Raw genomic sequence first — 25,869 nt, 5'->3', positions numbered from 1 at the left:
TTCCCACAGTGGCCCCCCTCTGAGTAGAGCAGGTCTCTTCTGTTAACTCCGTTCCAGTCCTGGCATGGTTTGCAGGTGTGGAGGGGCTGGGCCAGTCCAGACTAAAGCAGCAGTTTAACTACTTCTGTGCCAGCGTAGGGTTTATATAGCCCTTCACAGGCACCCAGGCCCAGGGAATGGCCCCCTATCAGCCCCATGCCTGATGTGGTGGGGTGACGCGCTGGCAGCATTGCCCTTGAAGGTGCTGCTCCCACTCCCTCCCCTCCCCCTTTACTGCCACCACAATGCCTGTCACCTTCACTTCCTGAGCGGTGACCCCCAGAAGGTGTGTTTTGTTATTCCTTTCACTACCCCCCAGGATCTGTTGTGCACCCTCTGTCATTCACCTCTGTCTGAGGAGACAAGGTGGGTCATGGGGCGCGGGTGATGCTATGCTGGAGATCCATCATCACTGAAGGAGTGGCAGCCTTGACCCTCCTAGAAGGTTGCCGGGATGCTGACGTGCACTGGCGGAGAACTGGGGCTTGACTGAGTCCATGGACCATTTGGCCCACACTGTGTCACTGTAAAGCCTGCTTTGCATTGCTGCCAATTGCTGCTGGTGGCATTGTGCCCGTAAGTCTCTGTAACGCTGTCTTCAGTGACTCGAGAGCATGAGCACCAGCCTCAGGCAGACTGGTAAGAAGCAGGGAACAAACCCCAAATTGGTTGTGGGGTCTATATGTAGATTTCACCAACCAAGTATCCAGTGTAAATGCTTCAGGCACTGTAACAGCATTAACATGGGATCACTGACAGTCCCCTTGGGTCATCCCATATATATCACCACGCAGGTGAGCTCACCTTTGTGACAGATGGTCCCGTACACCAGGGGTTCTCAACCTTTTTCTTTCTGAGGCCCCCCAACATGCTATAAAAACTCCATGGCCCATGTGGGCCACAATAACTGGTTTTCTGCATACAAAATCCAGGGCTGGCGTTAGGGGGTAGCAAGCAGGGCAACTGCCTGGGGCCCCATGCCACAGGGGCCCCCACAAAGCTACATTGCTTAGGCTTTGGCTTCAGCCCCTGGTGGTGGGGCTCAGGGCCCTGGACTTCAGCCCCATGCGCTGGGACTTCAGCTTTCTGCCCTGGGCCTCAGCGAATCTCATGCTGGCCTTCCTTGGCAGCCCACCTGGTAACTGCTCGTGGCCCCCCAGGGGGCCCCAGACCCCTGGTTGAGAACCACTGCCTTACACAGGGCCGGCTCCAGGCACCAGCTGAGCAAGCTGGTGCTTGGGGCGGCAGATTGTTGGAGGCGGCATTCTGCCCAATCGTAGGGTGGCACGGCTGCTTTTTTTTTTCTTGTTCCGCTCCGGCTGCCCTGTAGGGGGCGGCGGCGCGGAGAACCAGAGCGCCCTGCAGGGCAGTCCGGAGTGGAGCCCTCGCGGCAGGAGGCGGCGCAGCGGGAGGGGCCGCGTGGCAGCGCCCCTGCTGTAGACCTGGCCACCCCCTTCTCTCTCTCTCCTGCCCGCTCCCTCCCCCTCCCGCTCCCCCCCAGCCGGTTCCCCTGCACCCGCACTCCGGCCGCGCTGCAGGTGTTTTTTTTTTTTTTTGCTTTGCCGTTCTGGCCGCCCCGTTTTTTGTTTGCTTGGGGCGGCCAAAAAGCCAGAGCCGGCCCTGGCCTTACACCACAAATCACAGCAACGTTCAGGTTACTGCCAGTCCCAAAGAACCAGTCACTTCCTTAGGTGAATTGAATCTTAGATCTCCCAACAAAGACAACACTTGTGGCCAGTCCTGAAATAACCTGTATTAAGATTTATTTAAAAGGAAACGAGAATTGTTTAAAAAATTAAAGCAGGTTAAAGCAGATGCAGACAAATTACAGTCTTGAATTTCAAAAGGTAATACAAGTTTCTATAATAAGCAAGCCCTACATGTTCTTTAGGACTAACCCTGGCTAAGCAGCTGGGGGATCTCTTGCTTCTGCCTAGAAACTTTGCCCCCCCGAGTCCAAGCAGCATACAGCTAATCAGTTAGTTCTGTATGGGGTTTTTTATCCCCTTCCTGCCATGTGCTCTGAGCTGCAAGCTCAGCTAATGGGAGGTCAAGAGCACAACAACAGTCTTTTGTCATCTTTAACATCCCATAATAGTCTATCTGGTGTTGATGGACCTTTCCTGCCAGGCAGGGTGTAATGCATTCTGTTGCCAATCAGTACTTCACCTAGGTAAAGTCTCTATCCTGTCTGGTGATTTACATAGCCACAGAGGCTCACAATGAAACTAGTCAGATATTAACCCAGACAGCAACTCAATAAAGCATTCAATAAAGTCTAAACACATTCTTATAATTCTAATACCTGTTTTAACAATACTAACACAGGTGAGCCAGACTGATTCTAGCTATGCATCTGTCCATGTTCAATTAAGACATGGGGGCTTTTGCAAGAGATAACACTTCATCTGCCAGTGTCACAGGCAGGATGGGCAGGGATGGTGTCTTTAGCCTCTGTGTGCCAGAAGCTGGGAATGGGTGACAGGGGATGGATCACTTGATGATTCCCTGTTCTGTTCTTTCCCTCTGAAGCACTTGGCATTGGCCACTGAGCTAGATGGACCATTGGTCTGACGCAGTGGGCCCTTCTTATGTTCACGGGTTCTGTCAGGATATCTACTCATTTGGACTCACTGGGGAGCCACAGAAAGAAACAAGGTGCTGAGGCAAGGAGGCCCAGTCTCAGAGCCCCAGGGGTCACGCTTGCCAAAAGCTAAAACTAGGCCGAGCCCATGAAAGGGGGCACTCCCAGGAGAGACTGTATAAAGGCTGGAACATAAAACAACTTAGTAAACCTGAGACAGCTGCCTTGGGGACAATGACCGTGAGAATCCCCCAAAGTGACTCCTTTGATTCTGCTCTTCTTTGGCCTTTGGTTTATAGAATCATAGAACTGGAAGGACCTCGAGAGGTCATCTAGTCCAGTCCCCTGCACTCAAGGCAGGACTATGTATTATCTAGACCATCCCTGCAGGTGTTTGTCCAACCTGCTCTTAAAAATCTCCAATGATGGACATTCCGCAACTTCCCTAGGCAATTTATTTCGGTGCTTAACCACTCTGACAGTTAGGAAGTTTTTCTTAATGTCCAACCTAAACCACCCTTGCTGCAATTTAAGCCCATTGCTTCTTGTCCTATCCTCAGAGGTTAAGAAGAACAATTTTTCTCATGCATCTTTGTAACAACTTTTTATGTACTTGAAAACCGTGATCATGTCCCCTCTCAGGCTTCTCTTCTCCAGACTAAACAAACACAATGTTTTCAATCTTCCCTCATAGGTCATTGTGAGGGCTCACGCCCCTCGTTGTAGGGCAACACGGCCTAGTGGCTGAAGTCCATAGGCTTGTCCCTGGTTACAGGGCCGCACGGCCTAGCGGCCAGAGTCCATAGAATTGCCCCTGGTTACTGGGCGGCACGGCCTAGTGGCCAGAGTCCATAGAATTGCCCCTGGTTACACCGCCATAGGGCCTTGCCACTGGCTCAGCGGGGAGATCCTACCAAAACACGCTGAGGCTTACCGGGGGCAAGGTACCAGTCCATCACCCGCCCGGGTAGCTTCCTACCGTCTTGAGAGTTGGGATCGCCCACGAATTTCCAGGTTCTCCGTGGGGGGCTTCGTGCTGGCCAGGGGAAGCTTCAGTTCCCAGCAACGTCAAGGGTGGGGGGCTAGTCCTCCACAGGAGCTTCCCAGTTAGGTCCTTCCTCTGTGGCCGCCAGCCCAGACTGAGCTGAGTTCCCTCCTTTTATACTCCCAGAGCATTTGGAGCATGCCCAGTACGAGCGGGGCGGGACTTCCGCCTCCAGAGCTACTGGTCTGATGCTGCAGGGGCTAGTGCAGGACGGGGCTGCCCCGTTACAGTCATGTTTTCTAGACCTTTAATCATTTTTGTTGCTCTTCTCTGGACTTTCTCCAATTTGTCCACATCTTTCCTGAAATGTGGCGTCCAAAACTGGACACACTGCTCCAGTTGAGACCTAATCAGCGCGGAGAAGAGCGGAAGAATTACTTCTCGTGTCTTGCTTACAATACTCCTGCTAATACAGCCCAGAATGATACTTGCTTTTTTTGCAAGAGTGTAACACTGTTGATTCATATTTAGCTTGTATTCCACTATGACCCCCAGATCCCTTTCTGCAGTACTCCTTCCTAGACAGTCATTTCCCATTTTGTATGTGTGCAACTGATTCTTCCTTCCTAAGTGAAGTACTTTGGATTTGTCCTTATTGAATTTCATGCTATATACTTCAGATCATTTCTCCAGTTTGTCCAGATCATTTTGAATTTCAATTCTATCCTCCAAAGCACTTGCAACCCCTCCCAGCTTGGTATCGCCCACAAACTTTATAAGTGTAATAGAGAGACTCTGCTACTGGGAGGGTTTCACCATGTCTCATAGGGTTACACCCTGGTGGGAGGGGGCTAGGCCTGTACTGGAATAAGGTCACTCTGTGCCTCACACTGTGGCAGAACCTAGAATCTCCATTAGCGGGGGAAAATCCTGGGGGGAATCGACATGTGGAATGGACAAAAACCCCGTCTGAATTCTCTCACATTGCCCTTCTCGCCCTGGCAGGCTACAGATTAACGTCCACGTTTTGCTCCAGATCATCCCATCCTCCCAGGGGGAAGGAAATGGCTTCAATGGAGCTGTCTCAGGTAAGGGATTATCAGGGAGCTGGTGGTGGATTCTGCTTGGAGGGAGAGGAGCAGTAAATGCATAGGAGGGTGGGAGCTGCTAGAGGTGGTGGGAGGCCGCAAATATCTCGGGTGGAGAAAGGGAGGGGACAGGATGTGAAAAACCTGCTGAGGCTTGTGTAATATAGGGTGTGATGGGTTGTCTCCCCGGGGTGCAGTCCGGGGGGCTTCTGGGAACTGCTGTGCCCTCTAACCCTCAAGCTGGGCTGGCCCTTTTCACACTGCTTTGCTGGAGATTTAGCCTTGTTATCACTCAACAGGACAGCAGATGGCGCCATGCATCCAACTAAGCTACCTGAGTGCTTTACCTAAGCCACTCAAGGACAGATAGAAGACAACAGCCAATTTCCCAGCGATAAGTGGCAGCAAATAGATCAAAGAAGATTACTTAGCAAATAACCAAAAACTCAAACCAAGCCTAACATACTAGATCGGGGTCGGCAACGTACGGCACGCGTGCCAAACATGGCACGCAAGCCGATTTTGAGTGGCACACTGCCTGCCCAGTGAGAGGAGGAGGAGGGGCTGGAAAGCGCCACGCTGGGGGAAGAAGCGGGGGAGGAGGGAAGCTTGGCTGCCGCAGGACCAAGCTTCTGCCTCCTGCCCTGGCAGGGGAGAGCGGTGGGGGGGAGTCCCAGCCCCCCGCCCCACTCAGCCTCCCCGCCCACCGCTCTCCCCTGCGGGGGCAGGAGGCAGAAGGTTGGTCCTGCGACAGCCAAGCTTCCCCCCCCCCCGGCTTCTTCCCACAGCTTGGTGCATTCCGGCCCCTCCTCCTCCCCCTCCCTCTCCCTGCCGGCGATGGTCTTTGCGAGGGGGAGGGGGAGCAGAGCAGAGCCGAGCGGCAGCATGCTCGCTGCTCCGTAGGGGATACAGCGAGAGGTAGGGATGGAGCCTGGGGGAAGGGGGTGGAACAGGGCATATCCCTCCCAGCCCTCTGCCGTGAGCCGCTCAGGGCAGGGGGCTGGGAACACCCCCACGAGCTGAGCACCCCAGCCCTCTGTCCTGCACCTCCACACACACCCCAGCCCTGTGCCCTGACCTTGAGTCGCCCCCAACACCCAGCCTTCTGCCCTGCACCACACACACACACCCCAGCCCTCTGCCCTGACCTCGAGTCGCCCCCAACATCCAGCCTTCTGCCCTGCACCTCCACACACCCCCAGCCCTCTGCCCGGACCTCAAGTCACCCCCAATACCCAGCCTTCTGCCCTGCACCCCCCCCACACACCCCAACCCTCTACCCTGACCTCGAGTCACCCCCAACACCCAGCCTTCTGCCCTGCACCTCCACACACCCCCAGCCCTCTGCCCTGACCTCGAGTCGCCCCCAACACCCAGCCTTCTGCCCTGCACCTCCACACACCCCCAGCCCTCTGCCCTGACCTCGAGTCGCCCCCAACACCCAACCTTCTGCCCTGCACCTCCACACACACCCAGCCCTCTGCCCTGACCTCGAGTCCCCCCCAACACCCAGCCTTCTGCCCTGTACCCCCACACACCCCCAGCCCTCTGCCCTTACCCCTGAACCCCCCCCACCCGCCAGCCTTCTGCCCTGACCCCTGAATCCCCCCACACCCTCGGCCTTCTGCCCTGAACCCCCCACATCCCCACTGCCCTCTGCCCTGACCTCTGAACCCCCCCACACACCCAGCCTTCTGCCCTGCACCCTCTGCCCTGACCCCTGAACCCCCCCCCCCAGGTCTGGGATCCCGGCCACAGGCCCTGCTCAGCCCGCTGCAGGCCTAGGTGAACAGAACCCCAGGCTGGAAGCGGGCTGAGCAGGCTGGCGGCGTAAGATCAGCATTTTAATTTAATTTTAAATGAAGCTTCTTAAACATTTTGAAAACCTTGTTTACTTTACATACAACAATAGTTTATTTATATAATATAGACTTAGAGAGAGACACCTTCTAAAAAACGTTAACATGTATTACCGGCACGCGAAACCGTAAATTAAAGTGAATAAATGAAGACAGCACACCACTTCTGAAAGGTTGCCTACCCCTAGGGTGACCAGACGTCCCGATTTTATCGGGACTGTCCCGATATTTGCTTCTTTGTCCCGCGTCCCGACCAATGTTTGGTCGGGACACTGGACAAAAAAGAAATTTTGCCCTCCGCTCTGGCGCTCGTGCCCCCCCGCCCCGGCTCCGCCCTCTCCTTCCCCCATTGGCTCCCTCCCCAAATCCCCGCCCTGGCCCCGCCTCTTCCCCAACCACGCAGCATTCCTCCTCCCTCCCAGACTTGCAGCATGGCGTCGCAAGCCTGGAGGGACGGGGTGGCGGCGGTGCCTGGATCCTGGAGCTGGTGAGTCAGCTCCGGCACCCGGGCACCGGGCGGGCAAAGGGGGGCTGGCAAGGGAGGGAGACGGGGGGCTCAGCTGTGAACCCCCCCGCCGCGCCAGAGGGCTTCTGCCCGGGTTGCTGCACCCGGGGCCGGGAGCGCAGCCTGGAGGCTGCTCCAGCCCTGCAGCCCGCGGGGCAGCGTGGTGGGTCTGGTCGGGGGCAGCGCGGAGCGGGCAGGGGCCAGGTGGGCGGCGCGGGGGCGTGGGCCGAATCCCCGCTGCTGCCAGGGAGCCCCGCGCCTCTCCCTCCCGCTTGCGGCTGCAACTCCTTCCCGGCAGGACGCGCCCCCCGGCCTGCCCCGCGCACATGCGGCGCGCGTCCAGCTGCTCCTTCCTGGCGGGAGGGAGACTAGGCGCGGGGGACGCGCGCCGCATGTGACCGGGGCAGCGGGAGGCGCGTCCTGCCGGGAAGGAGTCACAGCCGCGAGCGGGAAGGAGAGGCGCGGGGCTCCCTGGCAGCAGCGGGGATTCGGCCCCTGCCGCCCACCCGGCTCCTGCCCGCTCCGCGCTGCCCCCGCCCGGACCCACCGCGCCCCGCATATGCCCGTGGCGGGCCGGGGGGGCGGGAGGCTCCGCTGGGAGGGCAGCGCGCGGGGCCGGGGCCTGCTAATGCCCCAGGCCCCTTAAACTCTTTTTTTTTTTTTTTTTGCTCCGCCCCTCCCCCCCCCCCTTTTTTTTTGCCTCGCCCCTCCCCCCCCCCCCTTTTTTTTTTTGCTCCGCCCCCGTCCCGATATTTTATACTACTTATCTGGTCACCCTACCTACCCCTGTACTAGAAGGATAGAATTTGAATTAGCAGTTTCTCACCCTGACTGATGATAGAAGCAGTCCACCAAGTTTCCATACACAAGCTAGAAATCCCTTCACCCTGGGACCAACACTTCCCCCAGTTCAGTCTTTGTTCCACAGGTGCTTCCAGGAGTTCTCTTGTCTGGGGAATGAGGCCAAGAGATGATGACACACCCCACCTTCTGTAGCTTTTCCATATAGCAGGAACCCTTTGTTCTAAACTAAGTTCCCAGTCCAGTTTGTGGAAAAATACAGGTACCAAAATGGAGTTCATTGTCATGTGGTCTGGTCACATTCCCTAGAGTGCCCTGCTGAGTCATAGTAGCCATGACTCATAGGCTGACTGAAACATTCACAGGAAGGCTAAGCTCTTCCATGGTCCATTATCTTTGTTGATGAGCTATCAGCACTGTCTGGCTTCTTCATTGTTGTATCTGAAAGGCTCGTTGTGGGTGTTACCCAGAGTAAACACATTTGAAATACAGATACAGAGTCAATATCCATAACTTCAGATACAAACATGATCCATGCACACAGGTAGGATAATCATATTCAGCAAATCATAACTTTTCCAGTGACACCACACATGACTCATCTTGTACAAAATGCCTTATAATTATGTCCTAATCATATTATAATCCTACCACCTTGCTGAATATGGGGTGTAGTGTCAGATAGGTCCTAATTTCAAGGCACAGGAGTTGGGAATGGAACTTCCCCTCTTTGTGGAACAGGAAATAAGCCTCCAGCCAGGACTGGGAAAACTTCCTAGACTCCCAGTGCTGGAACCTGAATCTACTGACACTTCTTTAGTTACCACCACCCCCAATCTTTGTGGCAACTGCAAACTTTATCAGTGATGATTTTATATTTTCTTCTAGGTCATTGATAAGAATGTTAAATAGCTCAGAGCCAAGAACCATTCCTTACAGGAACCCCCTAGAAATAAATTCACTCAACCATGGTTCCCTATTTACAATCCCAGTTTTTAATCTATTTAAGTATGCCGTGTGTATTTTGTATCTTTCTAGTCAAAATATTGTGCTGAACCAACTCATATGCCTTACAGAAGTCTAGGTATATTATATCAGTACTATTAGCTGCAACCAAACTTTTTATCTCATCCAATAAGGATATCCAGTTAGTTTGATAGGATCTATTGTGTCTAAACCTTTTTAGTGGGTACTAATTATATTACCCTCCTTTAATTCTTTATTAATGAAATCCAGTATTGGCTGCTCCATTCTCTTGCCCAGTATCGATTTCAGACTAACACTCTTGTAATTAGCTGCGTCATCTTTTATACTTTTTAAATATTGGCACAGCATTAGCTTTATTCCAGTCTTATGGAATTTCCCAGTGTTCCAAGTCCTAATTAAAATCAACATTAACAGTCCACCACGCTCCTCCACCAGGTCTTTCAAAACTCTAGTTATCTGGACCCAGTGATTTAACACATCTAACTTTAATAGCTGCTGTTAAACGTCCTCGTGAGTTATTGTTGGAATGGAAAGACTGTCGGCGTCAACATCTTATGATATGAGTTACATCATCTGTTTTTCTCCAAATCCAGGAGAGAAATATTTATTGAACACCTCTTCTGCATTATTTTTGATAATTCTGCCATTTCCATCTAGAAATTTACCACTACCATTGTTAGGATTAATATTGTACTTACTCTACTTTTTAAAACTTCCTTCTTATTTTCATTGGTTGATCATTGATTTCTGATAGCTTCCCTTACCAACTTTCTACAATTCTGACTTTCTAACTTATATTCTTTACTACTGACTTCCCCTTTCTTCCATATATTTTATTTGGAAAGTGTTGGGATTCCTACCAGGGAGCTACCAGCAGGGTCCAGAGACAGCCCCATCTCCTATATTAAGCTCTAGCTAGAAGGTATGTGATAAATGTGATGACCCAGCCTCTGTCTGTCAGCTGGGAGACACAAAGGTTCTCTCTTTCTACCCTCTGATGCCTCCTGGCTGCTCTAAGGAAGGTGGGGTGGGACTCTGTTAACATGTGCCTCCCGGAGCTTCCATTTACCTGGTGCTGCTGTTCTGTGAATAGTGGGGTTGTGAGTGGGGCAGCAGGTACCGAGTGTTGGACTCTTTCTCTTTCAGGGGCCAGTGACTTTCGAGGAGGTGGCTGTGTATTTCACCAAGGAGGAATGGGCTCTGCTAGACCCTGTTCAGAGAGCCCTCTACAGGGATGTCATGCAGGAGAACTATGAAACGGTGGTCTTGCTGGGTAAGGAGTCCTGTCCCCTCAGTTATTAGAAGCTGTGGGGTCTCTAAATAACCTGAGTAGTAATAACTTTATACCTTTATTCATCATACAAGTTTCCTTGCCCCCCCTTTTTTGCTTTATCTCCCATACACTAGTATCATTTTTGGACATGTGCCTTTTTGGTGCCGTCAGTCATTTTAAAATTGCATTGAATGTATCCTTATTGGCTACATTAGTAACTACATTAATAACTGTAGCTTTCATGCCTTTTCCTCATTTTTAATAGGAAAATATGCTGACTGTAGAATTCTAAATTAAGTAAATAGGTGTATGATTCATGCATGTCTTGTGTGACAGTCAGATGAGCTCCTCTTTTGATAGAAGATGCATCTGAAGAAGTGAAGTTTTTTACCCATGAAAGCTGATGCCCAAATAAATCTGTTAGTCTTTAAGGTGCCACCATTGGACTCCTTGTTGTTTTTGATAGGAGAGCGTATAATGTTGCCATTCAGGACCCCATGGGTGAAGGGAGAACAGAGCCGTGGGAGGGGAGGAGAAGGGGGGAGTAGATAATTCTGGGGTGCCAGGACATGGGGATGGTGTGTGCAGGGTTAGAGCTAAGAAGCAGCAGGGAGGGAGGAGGTAGTGAGAGACCAGGAGGGAACACAAGAAGCTACCAAGGTGCCGGGAGGTGGGCCCAGCTGAGAGTAATGGGATGAAGGGGAGAGGAGTGTGTAGGAAGGGCACCCAGGAAGTGGGCTGCGTGGGTCAGTGGGAGGGAGGAGAGGTTTGGGGATCTAGAGCTGTGGGGGATCCCAGACCTTTAACCCCGAATCCCTACCCAAGCTTTAGAGCTTACACTCCAGTTTTATTTCTGTTCAGTTTCGCTTCATTCTACATTTCCCCCCCAAAATATTATTATTTTAACTCTTGACCTCTCTCTCCCACTCTTTACCCCTGGCCCCATATAACCTCCCCATCTCTATGCACAGCGACCCTGGCCACCAATCCGGAGTCCTTGCTGCATTCCTCCCTCCCATAGAAGGGCCCCTGCCCAGGCACAAATGGGCACTTTGTTGGTGATGTCACAGGGTGGTAGTGTAGCCTGTACAATTTTTATACCTATAAGATTACATATTGGGGTACAACTTGCCCTTGTACATGGTTACTCAAAGTTAATTGAGGAGATGAAATTTGGTGAAAGACACAGAAATTTGATTTAATACAGACAGTTATAATTGAAATCATAGGCAAGGATCAATACATGTAATGATTAGACTTCGATAAGTATAGTAAAGAGGGTCTTGCACTGTGCATACTTACAAGTTATAGACACCATTGGAAACAAAGATCGAGGGGCAAGGGAGACCATCAGAAGGGAGGCCCTGCTTCAGATTACACTGTCTCAGGCCTGGTCTACACTACGAGTTTAGGTCGAATTTAGCAGCGTTAAATCGAATTAAGCCTGGACACGTCCACACGACGAAGCCCTTTTTTCGACTTAAAGGGCCCTTTGAACCGTTTTCTTTACTCCACCTCCAACGAGGGGATTAGCGCTGAAATCGGACTTTCCGGGTCGGATTTGGGGAGTGTGGACGGAATTCGATGGTATTGGCCTCCGGGAGCTATCCCAGAGTGCTTCATTGTGACCGCTCTGGACAGCACTCTCAACTCAGATGCACTGACCAGGTAGACAGGAAAAGCCCCGCGAACTTTTGAATTTCATTTCCTGTTTGCCCAGCGTGGAGAGCACAGGTGACCACACATTGCTCATCAGCACAGGTAACCATGGAGTCCCAGGATCGCAAAAGAGCTCCAGCATGGACCGAACGGGAGGTACGGGATCTGCTCGCCATATGGGGAGACGAATCAGTGCTAGCTGAACTCCGTAGCAGTAAACGAAATGGCAAAATATTAGAAAAAGTCTCAAAGGCCATGAAGGACAGAGGCCATAACAGGGACGCACAGCAGTGCCACGTGAAAATTAAGGAGCTAAGGCAAGCCTACCACAAAGCCAGACAGGCAAACGGAAGGTCTGGGGCAGAGCCGCAGACATGCTGCTTCTACGCGGAGCTGCATGCCATGCTAGGGGGTGCAGCCACCACTACCCCAACCGTGTGCTTTGACTCCATCAATGGAGAAGCACGCAACAGGGAAGCGGGTTCGGGGTACGAGGAAGATGATGATGAAGATAATGAAGATAGCTCACAGCAAGGAAGCGGAGAAACCGGTTTCCCCAACAGCCAGGATATGTTTATCACCCTGGACCTGGAACCAGTAACCCTCGAACTCACCCAAGGCATGCTCCCAGACCCTGAGGGTGCACAAGGGACCTCTGGTGAGTGTACCTTTGTAAATATTACACATGATTTAACAGCAAGCGTGTTTAATGATTAATGATTAATTTGCCCTGGCAATCGCGGCCAGTACAGCTACTGGAAAAGTCTGTTAACGTGTATGGGGATGGAGCGGAAATCCTCCAGGGACATCTCCAGAAAGCTCTCCTTCATGTACTCCCAAAGCCTTTGCAAAAGGTTTCTGGGGAGGGCTGCCTTATCCCGTCCACCATGGTAGGACACTTTACCACGCCAGGCCAGTAGCACGTAGTCTGGAATCATTGCATAACAAAGCATGGCAGCGTATGGTCTCGGTGTTTGCTGGCATGCAGACAACATCCATTCCTTATCTCTCTTTGTTATCCTCAGGAGAATGATATCATTCACGGTCACCTGGTTGAAATGGGGTGATTTTATTAAGGGGACATTGAGATGTGCCCGTTCCTGCTCGGCTGAACAGAAATATTCCCTGCTGTTAGCCACGCGGTGGGGGGGAGGGGTGAAGTGATCATCCCAGAGAATTGGGTGTGGGGGGGGAGGGGGGTTAGTTGGGTTTGTGCTGCATGTTAACCCGGAAACCGCAGCCCCTCCTTTTACATTGCAAACCCATTTTAAATGGCCAACCCAACGGGTGTTTGGTATGGGAAATGGGGGCGCTGCTGTTTGAAACCATTCCCACATGTTATGAAGGTTAAAAAAGCAAAAAGACTGTGGCTTACCATGGCTGCCTGCAAGCCGAATTCTGTTGCCGGGCACTGCGTGAGTGATCTCTCACACCAAACCGGAAGGCCCTCAATATAAGAGGAAAAATGCGGCCTTGTAACGAAAGCACATGTGCTGTGTAATGTGACCAGCAAAATTTAACGTGAAAGAGTGTACCCATTGTTCTCTAAAATGTGTCTTTTTTAACCACCTCTCCCTTCTCCTCCACTTGGTGCAAATGTTTCTCATTCACAGAGGCTAGTGAAGATTAGAAGGAGAAAACGGCAGACTCGGGATGGTATGTTCTCTGAGCTCCAGATGTCCTCCCACGCTGACAGAGCACAGCAGAATGCGTGGAGGCAGTGAATGTCAGAGTGCAGAAAAGCACAATATGAATGAGAGGAGAGGTGGCAGGCTGAATCGCGGGCTGAAGAGAGCAACTGGCGGGCTGAAGAGGATAAGTGGCGTCAGCTTGCTGACAGAAGGCAAGAGTTGATGGTCCGGCAGAGACCGCCGCTACAGCCCCTGTGTAACCAACAGCCCTCCTCCCCAAGTTCCATAGCCTCCTCACCAGACGCCCAAGAACACGGTGGGGAGGCCTCTGGCCACCCAGCCACTCCACCCCAGATGATTGCCCAAGCATGAGAAGGCTGGCCTTCAATAAGAGTTAAAGTTTTAAAGTTTTAAACTGCTGTGTCCCCTTGTCCTTCACTCCTCCCCCACCCCTCCCAGGCTACCTTGGCAGTTATCCCCCTAGTTGTGTGATGAATTAATAAAGAATGCATGAATGTGAAGTAACAATGACTTTATTGCCTCTGCAAGCTGTGATCAAAGGGGGGAGGGGAGGGTGGTTAGCTTACAGGGAAGTAGAGTGAACGGGGGGTGGGGGGGCGGTTCATCAAGGAGAAACAAACAGAGGTTTCACACCGTAGGCTGGCCAGTCACAAAACTGGTTTTCAAAGCTTCTCTGATGCGCACCGCGCCTTGCTTTACTCTTCTAACCGCCCTGGTGTCTGGCTGTGCGTAATCAGCGGCCAGGCGATTTGCCTCAACCTCCCACCCCGCCATAAATGTCTCCCCCTTACTCTCACAGATATTGTGGAGCGCACAGCAAGCAGCAATAACAATGGGGATATTGGTTTCGCTGAGGTCTATCCGAATCAGTAAGCTGCGCCAGCGCGCTTTTAAACGTCCAAATGCACATTCCACCACCATTCGGCACTTGCTCAGCCTGTAGTTCAACAGGTCCTGACTACTGTCCAGGCTGCCTGTTTACGGCTTCATGAGCCATGGCATTAAGGGGTAGGCTGGGTCCCCAAGGATAACGATAGGCATTTCAACATCCCCAACGGTTATTTTCTGGTCCAGGAAGAAAGTCCCTTCCTCCAGCTTTCGAAACAGACCAGAGTGCCTGAAGACACGAGCATCATGTACCTTTCCCGGCCATCCCATGTTGATGTTAGTGAAACGTCCTTTGTGATCCACCAGGGCTTGCAGCAGCATTGAGAAGTACCCTTTTCGGTTTATGTACTCGGTGGCTTGGTGCTCCGGTGACAAGATAGGGATATGGGTTCCGTCTATCGCCCTATCACAGTTTGGGAATCCCATTGCAGCAAAGCCATCCACTATGACCTGCACATTTCCCAGAGTCACTACCCTTGATATCAGCAGGTCTTTGATTGCGTTGGCTACTTGCATCACAGCAGCCCACACAGTAGATTTGCCCACCCCAAATTGATTCCCGACTCACCGGTAGCTGTCTGGCGTTGCAAGCTTCGACAGGGCTATCGCCACTCGCTTCTCAACTGTGAGGGCTGCTGTCATCCTGGTATTCTGGCGCTTCAGGGCAGGGGAAATCAAGTCACAAAGTTCCATGAAAGTGCCCTTACGCATGCGAAAGTTTCGCAGCCACTGGGAATCGTCCCACACCTGCAACACGATGTGGTCCCACCAGTCTGTGCTTGTTTCCCTGGCCCAGAGTCGGCGTTCCACGGCATGAACCTGCCCCAGTAACACCATGATTTGCACATTGCTGGGGCCCGTACTTTGTGAGAGGTCTATGTCCATGTCAATTTCCTCATCACTCTCGTCGCCGCGCTGCAATCGCCTCCTTGCCTGGTTTTGCTTTGGCATGTTCTGGCTCTGTATATACTCCAGGACATTGCGCGTGGTGTTCATAGTGCTCATAATTGCCGTGGTGATCTGAGCGTGCTCCATGATCCCAATGCTATGGCGTCTGGGCTGAAAAAAGGCGCGAAACTATTGTCTGACGGAGGGAGGGAGGGGCGAGTGATGACATGGCTTACAGGGAATTAAAATCAACAAAGGTGGCTGTGCATCAGGGAGAAACACAAACAACTGTCACACAGAATGGCCCCCCCAAAGATTGAACTCAAAACCCTGGGTTTAGCAGGCCGTTGATTTCACGGAGGGAGGGAGAAGCAAATGAATACAGAACAAATCTGGTCCATCTATCTTTTACATCTTAGTCTGACAGCAGACAGTGCAGCATGACTGATAGCCATCGGCATCTTCTGGGTGCTTGGCAGGAGATGCTGCATTACGATTGCTCACCATCATCGCCAAGACGGTGCAATAGGACTGCTGGCAGGACTTAGTCTCCAGGAGACAAAACATGTCTGCCCAGGCGCCTCTGTCCGAACTCACTGAGGAGTACGACGATGATGGATACCAATCGTAATACACCATCTACTGCCAAAAGGCAAGGAGCTGCTGCTGTGTAGCAATGCAGTACCACGTCTGCCGGCACCCAGATGACATATGGTGACGCTGAGCTGAGCTGAGCGGGCTCCATGCTTGCCATGGTATGTCGTCTGCACAGGTAACCCAGGAAAAAAGGCACGAAAAGATTGTCTGCAGTTGCTCTCACCGGGGGGGGCGGGAGGGGGCGCCTGACGACATGTACCCAGAATCCCCCGTGACACTGTTTTTGCCTCATCAGGCATTGGGATCTCAACCCAGAATTCCAATGGGCGGCAGAGATTGCGGGAACTGTGGGATAGCTACCCACAGTGCAACGCTCCGGAAGTCGACGCTAGCCTCGGTACTGTGGACGCGGTCCGCCCACTTAATGCACTTAGAGCATTTTATGTGGGGACACACACAATTGACTGTATAAAAACAATTTCTATAAAACCGGCTTCTATAAATTCGACCTAATTTCGTATTGTAGACATACCCTCAGGGACCCGACAAAATGAAAAAATGGTCACTAGGAGACGTATTTTATCCACTTTATTATGGTAATAGGATGGCTATATACCATATCTGCTCCTTTACTCTGATTACAATAATGTCAATAGCTGCCCCAACCCATATGTGGCCTTTGGGAAGTCCATAATTAAGCATCAAGCATTAATACTCATGATTTACATCACTTATTTATTAATAATTCCAATATATGAATGCGTCCAACTGCTGAGATACTGCATAGCAACCTAATTGCTAAAGCCCGCCCCTTCTTTCAGAATCCTGTGGCGTATTGCACCTGTTTGTGGTTACTCATTAGTCTCTCAAAATGAGGGTGCAAAATATCTGACCTGGGGTTCTCTCCTTAGGCCTATTCAGGTAAATCCCAGACTTCAGCATAACTACTCCCACAAAGCCTCAACCTAATAGAAGGCCCTTAACTGTAGCAAGCTTAGGCTATGTTTATAGTACCACAGTCAGTCGACCTATGCTGCGCAATTCCAGCTACATGAATAAAGTAGCTGGAGTCAGCGTACCTTAGGTCGAGTTACCACAGGGTGTATGCTGCAGGGGGCTGACTTATTTTACTCTTCTCATCTGGGTAGAGTACAGGGGTTGACTGGAGAGTGATCTGCAGTCGATTTAGCGGGTGTTTACTACACCCACTAAATCGACCACGGGTGGATTGATCTCAGAGCATCGATCCCGGCTGTAGTGTAGACCTGCCCTTAATAACCCATTTATTTATGATCACCTCCTTGCCCCTCCACGCGTGTTCCAAGCTAATAAGCAATACTCTGATAATGACATTTTACCTCTAGCGAGTATAAAATTGCCCTCAAGACATGGTGGTCATAGATGATAAAATCAGGTCAGGGTCAACAGGAGTGAGAGTTTGGAGAGTCTTGTCCCCCCTCGCCCCATCTGCAGCAGCCACAAGCTGTTTTCCTCCAGGCTCCTTGGATCTCTGAGCCTGTTCCTCCTGAGGTTGCATGGCCCAGTTCTTGTTTCTTACATTCTCCTTTTCTGGAAGAATTAGAGGCTGTTGCTCCTGAATTTTAGTGTTTAATTCCCCAGCCTTCTCCACACACTGGGGGAGTTTAATTCTCCCTCCCATTACACCTGAGTCACTACATTTCCTAATGCCCCAAAATGTGCTTTTGTGATGTCACAGTTCTGGGGTAGCTAAGCCTTTGTCCTGCCTCCATGGTCTGCTCAAGCAATGCCCTCTCAGGTATCAGGCCTCTAGCCAGCCCCTCTCTCTGGGTGGGGACCCACATGTCTCTCCTTTTTGACCAGGTTTGAGGATTGCAGCTTGTCCTCCACTGTGTTCACTGGACTAACGTCTAGTTCCTGTGCTTTGCTCTCTCTCCAAGGGCTGTGAGCAGTGTGTGTGTGTGATAGAGGTGGGAATTTTGGTGATACCTGTATGATGCCAATACACACCTCAGTTTCCCTCTGTGATTGGTATTGCTATGATCATAATGAGCAGGAGACATGAGGTGTTTTGTCATGTATCTGTCATGGGGTGATATGAATGGGTCATTAAGGACTGGCTGGGGCCAATCTACATCAATGGAATACCCGACAAGACAAGGGAATAATTGTCACCTGTCCACGGAGGATCTCCCCTTGGCTGAGTGAAGCATACATGGACTCGTTATGTTTTTGGGAGCAGGAAGAACTGGGCTCGCAGACGCAGGGAGCTCTACTGGAGTGAAGACAAATGAACAGTCACAGTGAAAGGAAACCAAAGCGTTTTCTACAGCAGCATGGCTCAAGGGCATTGGCCAGTATGGAATATATTGTCTTTTTTGCTTCCCTGTGCTAATCTAAGGACTTTCCAGTGCTGTGTTTTAGTTGATAAACCCTGCTATGTTTTAAAAGTCTGCCCAGTGTCACAGCAAAAACTTGCTCTGTTCATTGACTGAGGAACAGTCTCTGAACAGGAGTGTCGTTCAGCTGGACCTGCTGACAGAGCTCACAGTTTGAAATAATAGCGTTGAAGCCAGACGCTCAGTCTCAGATGTTGAAGCTACATGGCCTATCCTTGTGGAAGAGTGGGACCCCTTGGGGGTCTAGTGCACTCAAGGGGCACCTCCCAAGGACTGTTTAAAAGCCAGGGCATTGCACAGATCGTATGGATCCGTGACAGTGTCAGTGTGCCTTATGGGAAAAGATATAAAACAAGAAAAGCATCTAAATTCGTATTTACCATCGTCCCCTCATCAGTCCTCATGGAAATCCCTGATCATTTCCAAAGTGTATTAAAGCCTTCCTTAAAAGCTTACCTCTTGGTTATCAGGTCATGGCAGTTTGTAGTCCCAAAAGACCCCCTCAGTCAGCTCAAACTCAGCTGTTTCTCCCCAAAAAGTCTGTCTTCTTCAGTCTCCTGAAAGAGGTTAAATCAGTCCCTGCCCCTTTGTTCATGGGGCAAAGCTTCAAAAGATGGAGATCTGCATAACCAGCTTTAGGATCTGGCATTCATCACCCCTTAGTGACACCAGATTGCACAGGAAACCCATCCCTCAGCCCTCCCTGGTATTATCTGGCCCATCTCAGCATCATAGTCTGTGAAGTATTCATGTTTCAAGGGCTGGCTCAAATATACAGATAACAGTCATAACTAGGGCCAGTGTTTGCTGGCAATGAAAACAGAGTAATTGACAAACATGAGCAATATATTATCCTTTACAGCCTGAAAATGCATTGGGGGGAGGCAACAGGAGCCAGCTGTGTGGGGGAGTTGGGGCCTAGACATTGGGCATTGAGAGCCTAGAGCCAGCTGTGTGCTGGGGAGACGGGGCATTAACCAGCTGTGTGCAGGGGAGATAGCAGGGGAGAGGTGCTGTGGACGCAGCCGAGAGCTGGTGCGAGCGCCGTCCGCTCCTCAGCATGATGAGGGAGCCCGACGTCCCACTGCCAAGGGCCCCGCCTACCCAGGGGAAGCTCCACGGTAGTTTTGCTGAGCCCAGACTTGTATGAGGAGGGAAGAAATTGGCAGCAAGTCTCAACCACAGCCAGCCTCTGCCCTGCGCCCTGGGGAGGAGTCAGGTGTCTGGGCAGAAATCTGGAGGGTTGTGACCCTGCATGCCCCACCCACCCTCGGATCAGAAATTCCAGATATGAAGGGTGATTCCAGAAAATAAGAGTAATGTCGGGGGGAAAAATGCAGTTATAGCGGCAATTTCCAGAAAACACTGGCCCTAGTCATAACCTTAAATACGATAGTCTCAAGATGTATGCCTGTGTTCATCAGATCTGTCACTCTGCCTTCACATAGTTCACTCTGCTGGTGGGTTCTACCCCTTCCCCCATTCTGTGTCTGTCTTGTCTATTTAGATTGTAAATTCTTCAGGGCATGAGCCATCTACTATTCTCTGTTTGTACTTTGCCTAGCACAATGGGGACCCACTATTAGTTGGTCCTTGGGCACTAAGGTAATGCATATGATTATTAATAATAATAACTCTTCTGACACTTTGAGCCAAGGAAGATGGCCTTGGGATGTTACTGCTGAAAAATGAGTTGGGGTTAAAACCATGGAATATTCTTTGGGACAAGTATCCCACAAATTCCACTGACCTCCCTTGTTTTCTTTGCCTGCAGTAGGGTTTCCAGTTTCCAAACCTGATCTGATCTCACAGCTGGAACGAGGGGAAGAGCCGTGGGTCCCAGACCTCCAGGGCTCTGAGAAAAAAGTGCTCCCGAGAGCTGCCTGCACAGGTGAGGAATTGGTTAAACCAAGTCAAAAACTGTCCGTGAATACAGGAAACATTTGGGATGCCCTACAAAGACCTTGTGAGCTCTCCAAGGTCAAGATTGTTCCCTGCAGATGTGGAATCATTAGGCAGATGTCACTCATGGCTTCCCCCTTAACGTGACTGACAACTGGCAGCAGATCCCTCCCCGATCTCGCTTTCCCCTGATAGCTATGGTGCAATGAGGACCCAGAACTGATCCCTTCCTCTCTCTCCTCTGGGGAAAGGTTTGGGGATAATCAGCTCCTGATAGGTTTGATCACTCCCACACATATTTTGGTTTTTTCATCCCTTTTTCCATTCCCCTCTCTGAGATTTCCTTTCTCTCCGGTGCAGGGAGTGACCTATGTTTGGATTCTCTCTGTCTCCTATCAGGTGTTGGGATGGTGAGTGAGAACGAGGAGAAACCCCAGCAGGAAGATGCTGAGCAAGTAGAATCCCAGGGGATGTTATCAGGAAGATTGAAAGGGAATGATTCCAGGAGTTGTGCACTCCCAGAAAAAGCAAAAGCCTGTGAGACTCAGCACAGGCCAGCAGAAAACTTCAGTAGCCACTCAGACCTTATTACACGCGAGAGAATCAACTTGGAAGAGCCACACTACACATGTCATGAGTGCGGGAAAAGCTTCAATCAGAGCTCTGCCCTTCTCACACATCAGAGAATCCACATGGGTGAGAAACCTTACGGATGCTCTGAGTTTGGGAAAAGCTTCAATCAGAGCTCAAGCCGCCTTATACAACAGAAAATCCACACAGGAGAAAAGCCCTACACATGCTCTGAGTGTGGGAAAAGCTTCACTCGGAGCTCACACCTTATTGTACATGAGAAAATCCACACAGGAGAGAAACCCTACACATGCTCTGAGTGTGGGAAAAGCTTCGCTTATAGTTCACACCTTACCACACATCAGAGAATCCACATGGGTGAGAAACCTTATGGATGCTCTGAGTGTGGGAAAAACTTCAATCAGAGCTCAAGCCTTATTAAACATCAGAAAATCCACATGAGGGAGAACTATAATAAATGCCTTGACTAGGGCTGGCCAAAGATTTTTTTTTTTAAAATCACATTTGCTAATTCCCACATAGTGATCTTTGCACAATCTTCACTGTGGTCTCTCAGCTCCCACAGATGAGTTGCCTTCTTCTGCCTTTTGCAGCTCACCCTTCTTTGGGGTCAGTCCTGTGATCTTTTCTATCAACTCTTTTCCTTTTGAGTTGTAGGAGCATGTGTCCCTCCTGCTAGGAATGTTCATCAGCTCCATGTGGGAGAGAGAGGAAAATATGCTGCCTGTAGAATTCTAAATTGAGTAAATATGTGTATGACTCATGCATGGCTTGTGTGACAGTCAAATGAGCTCTTTTGATAGAGCTTACAATGTTGCCATTCAGGACCCCCCGGGTGAAGGGAGAACAGAGCTGTGGGAGGAGAGGAGATAATTCTGGGGTGTCAGGATATGGGGAGGATGTTTGCAGGGTTAGAACTAAGAACCAGCAGGGAGGGATGAGGTAGTGAGAGATGAGGAGAGAATACAAGAAGCTGCCAGGGTACCGGGAAGTGGTGACATCTGAGAGTAATGGGTACAAGGGGAGGGGAGTGTGGAGGAAAGGCACCCAGAAAGTGGGCTGGGTAGGTCAGTGGGAGGGAGGAGAGGTTTGGGGATCTAGAGCTGTGGGGGATCCCAGACCTTTAACCTCGAATCCCTACCGAAGCCTTGTTGCGTTAGAGCTTACACTCCAGTTCTATTTCTGTTCAGTTTCACTTCATTATACATTTTCCCCCAAATATTATTATTTTAACTCTCGACCTCCCTCTCCCACTCATTACCCCCTCCCCATATAACCTCCCCATCTCTATGCACAGCCACCCTGGCCACCGATCCTGAGTCCTTGCTGCATTCCTCCCTGCCATAGCAGGGCCCCTACCTGGGAAGAAATGGGCACTTTGTTGATGATGTCAAAGAGTGGTAGTGTAGCCTGTACAATTTTTACACCTATAAGATTACGTATTCCGAAGCCCTTCACACCAGTCTGGCTTATCTCTATACGCCAATACAGTCTGTTCCCCAGTGTTCCCTTCCCAGCTCTGATGCCACAAAGCATTTACCCCGTGTCCCCCTTCCCAGCTCTGATGCCACAGAGCCTTGCCTGTATCCCTATTCCCGTTCCCCCCCTTAACAAACATTCAACATTGGTGGGGCCTCATCTGGAGTACTGTGTCCAGTTTTGAGCCCAACACTACAAGAAGGATGTGGAAAAATTGGAAAGCGTCCAGCGGAGGGCAACAAAAATGGTTAGGGGACTGGAACACATGACGTCTGAGGAGAGGCTAAGGGAACTGGGATTATTTAGTCTGCAGAAGAGACGAATGAGGGGGGATTTGATAGCTGCTTTCAACTACCTGAAGGGGGGTTCCAAAGAGGATGGATCTAGACTGTTCTCAGTGGTAGCAGATGACAGAACAAGGAGTAATGGTCTCAGGTTGCAGTGGGGGAGGTTTAGGTTGGATATTAGGAAAAACTTTTTCACTAGGAGGGTGGTGAAGCACTGGAATGGGTTACCTAGGGAAGTGGTGGAATCTCCTTCCTTAGAGGTTTTTAAGGGTAGGCTTGATGAAGTCCTGGCTGGGATGATTTAGTTGGGTATTGGTCCTGCTTTGAGCAGGGGGTTGGACTAGATGACCTCCTGAGGTCCCTTCCAACCCTGATATTCTAGTATTCCAATTTCCTTTCCCCCCTCCTGTTTGACCCCGTTTATAGAGTAATATTCTCAGCTATGCCTTAACCAATCATTGTACTGAAATTTAACTAACCAATCCTAACATATTATAACATAATTCTCTAACCAATTGTATCCCACTACCCTAATTAACTTACACCTAGCAAAATTAATTATACAGCAGAGAGAAACAATTAGAGAACCAGACTGATTAAAAATGAAAAGTGGTGGTCATAAAGATAAAACAATACAGAAATGAGTGTTTCACAACAACAACCATTGATAAGTGCTTTCTTGCCAGACAGGATGCTATCAAACTAAGTTGTCTTTAACCATCTTAAGATCTGTTTCTTTATCTGGTGGTAATGGGCGCTATACGAAGAGGATCATCTTCCTAACAGCCCAATACCACCTTATTTCAGTGTGACTGGTTTGGGATGTGAGGATGTGACCCTTCGCTTCCCAGTTTATGGCTGCCCCTGCTGCTTAGCCAAAGGCCTTAGCCTAAGAACAAGGCCTCAGATACTCCTAGGGAGAGAAGGCCCATACACAGGCAGACTGTGATTTTGATTCTTTGTTTTTTATACCCCTGTAACTAGCTAAGTGATAAAAATACACCTAAGTTCTTAAAGCATAGGCCTTTACAGGCAGGCCTGAATATATCTATATTCTAACAGTGGGTTCTACCCCTTCCCCCATTCTGTGTCTGTCTTGTCTATTTAGATTGTAAATTCTTCAGGGCATGGACCATCTACTATTCTTTGTACTTTGCCTAGCACAATGGGGACCCACTGTTAGTTGGTCCTTAGGCACTAAGGTAATAAATATGATTTATAATAATAATAACTCTCCTGCCACTTTGAGCCAAGGAAGATTGCCTTGGTATTTTACTGTTTAAAAATGAGCTGGGGTTAAAACCATGGAATATTCTTTGGGACAAGTATCCCACAAATTCCATGGACCTCCCTTGTTTTCTTTGCCTGCAGTAGGGTTTCCAATTTCCAAACCTGATGTGATCTCGCAGCTGGAACGAGAGGAAGAGCCATGGGTCCCAGACCTCCAGGGCTCTGAGAAAGAAGTGCTCCCGAGAGCTGCCTGCACAGGTGAGGAATTGGTTAAACCAACTCAACAACTGTTTGGGAATGCAGGAAACATTTGGGATGCCCTACGAAGACCAGGTGAGCTCTCCAAGTTCAGGATTTTTCCCTGCAGATGTGGAATCATTATGGCAGATGTCACTCATGGCTTCCCTCCTATTCTGACTGACAACTGGCAGCAGATCCCTCCCTGATCTCACTTTCCCCTGAGTGTTCTGGTGAGATGCAGACCAAAACTGATTCCTTCCTCTCTCCTCTGTGGAAGGGTTTGGGGAAAATCAGCTCCTGATAGGTTTGATCTCTCCCACACATATTTCGGTTTGTTCATCCCTTTTTCCATTCCTCTTTCTGAGATTTCCTTTCTTTCTGGTGCAGGGAGTGACCTATGTCTGGATTCTCTCTGTCTCCCATCAGGTGATGGGATGGTGAGTGAGAATGAGGAGGAGAAACCCCAGCAGGAAGATGCTGAGCAAGTAGAACCATATGGAACATTATCAGGAAGATGCAAAGGGAATGTTTCCGGGTGTTGTGCACTCCGAGAAAAAGCAAAAGCCTGTGAGACTCCGGAGAGGCCAGAGGAAAACTTTAGTAGCCACTCAGACCTTATAACACGTGACAGAGTCAACTTGGAAGAGACACACTACACATGCCATGAATGCAGGAAAAGCTTCAGTCGGAACTCTGCCCTTATCAGGCATCAGAGAATCCACACAGGAGAGAAGCCCTACACATGCTCTGAGTGTGGGAAAAGCTTCAATCGGAGCTCTGCCCTTATCAAACATCAGACAATCCACATAGGAGAGCTGCCCTACACATGCTCTGAGTGCAGGAAAAGCTTCAAACAGAGCTCACACCTTATCAGGCATTGTAGAATCCACACAGGAGAGAAGCCATACACATGCTCTGAATGTGGGAAAAGCTTCAGTGAGCGCTCACACCTTATCAGACATTGTAGAATCCACACAGGTGAGAGGCCCTACACATGCTCTGAGTGTGGGAAAAGCTTCAATGAGCGCTCACACCTTATCACACATTGTAGAATCCACATAGGTGAGATGCCCTACACATGCTCTGAGTGCGGGAAAAACTTCAGTCGGCGCTCACACCTTATCAGACATCAGAGAATCCACACAGGAGAGTTGCCCTACATATGTGCTGAGTGCGGGAGAAGCTTCAATCAGCGCTCAAACCTTATGACACATCAGCGAATCCACACAGGTGAGACAATGTACAGGTGCTCTGAGTGCAGGAAAAGCTTCAAACAGAGCTCACACCTTATCAGGCATTTTAGAATCCACACAGGAGAGAAGCCATACACATGCTCTGAATGTGGGAAAAGCTTCAATGAGCGCTCACACCTTATCAGACATTGTAGAATCCACACAGGTGAGATGCCCTACACATGCTCTGAGTGCGGGAAAAACTTCAGTCGGAGCTCAGACCTGATTATACATTGGAGAATCCACACAGAAGAGATGCCCTACACATGCTCTTAGTGTGGGAAAAGCTTTAGTCAGCACTCACAACTTATCTCACATTGTAGAATCCACACAGGAGAGACGCCCTTCACATGCTCTGAGTGTGGGAAAAGCTTCAATCGGAGCTCTGACCTGATTATACATTGGAGAATCCACACGGGTGAGAAACCTTATGGATGCTGTGAGTGTGGGAAAAGCTTCAAAAAGAGCTCACACCTTATTAGACATCAAGAAATCCATATGAGAGAACTGTAACACATGCCTTGATTAGGGCTGGGCAAAGATTTAAAAAAAAAAAATAAACACATTTGCTAATTCTCACATAGTGTTCTGTGCACCATCTTCACCGTGGTCTCTCAGCTCCACCAGATGAGTTGCTTGCTTCTGCCTTTTGCAGCTCACCCTTCTTTGGGGTCAGTCCTGTGATCTTTTCGATCAACTCCTTTCCTTTTGAGTCGTAGGAGTGT

The 25,869-nt window shown here is 50.0% G+C and overlaps 1 pseudogene; it reads left to right on the top strand.

The window, feature by feature from the left end:
* The window catches only part of LOC135889548 (gastrula zinc finger protein XlCGF57.1-like), a 43,028-nt pseudogene extending 17,371 nt beyond the window's left edge, over positions 1 to 25,657 (top strand).
* Positions 25,658 to 25,869: the final 212 nt, after the last annotated feature.

The sequence above is a fragment of the Emys orbicularis genome, chromosome 15, assembly GCF_028017835.1.
Source record: "Emys orbicularis isolate rEmyOrb1 chromosome 15, rEmyOrb1.hap1, whole genome shotgun sequence".
Lineage (NCBI taxonomy): Eukaryota > Metazoa > Chordata > Testudines > Emydidae > Emys > Emys orbicularis.
Note: the sequence above shows the minus strand (reverse complement) of the source record. Positions and strands in the feature narration are given on the sequence as shown.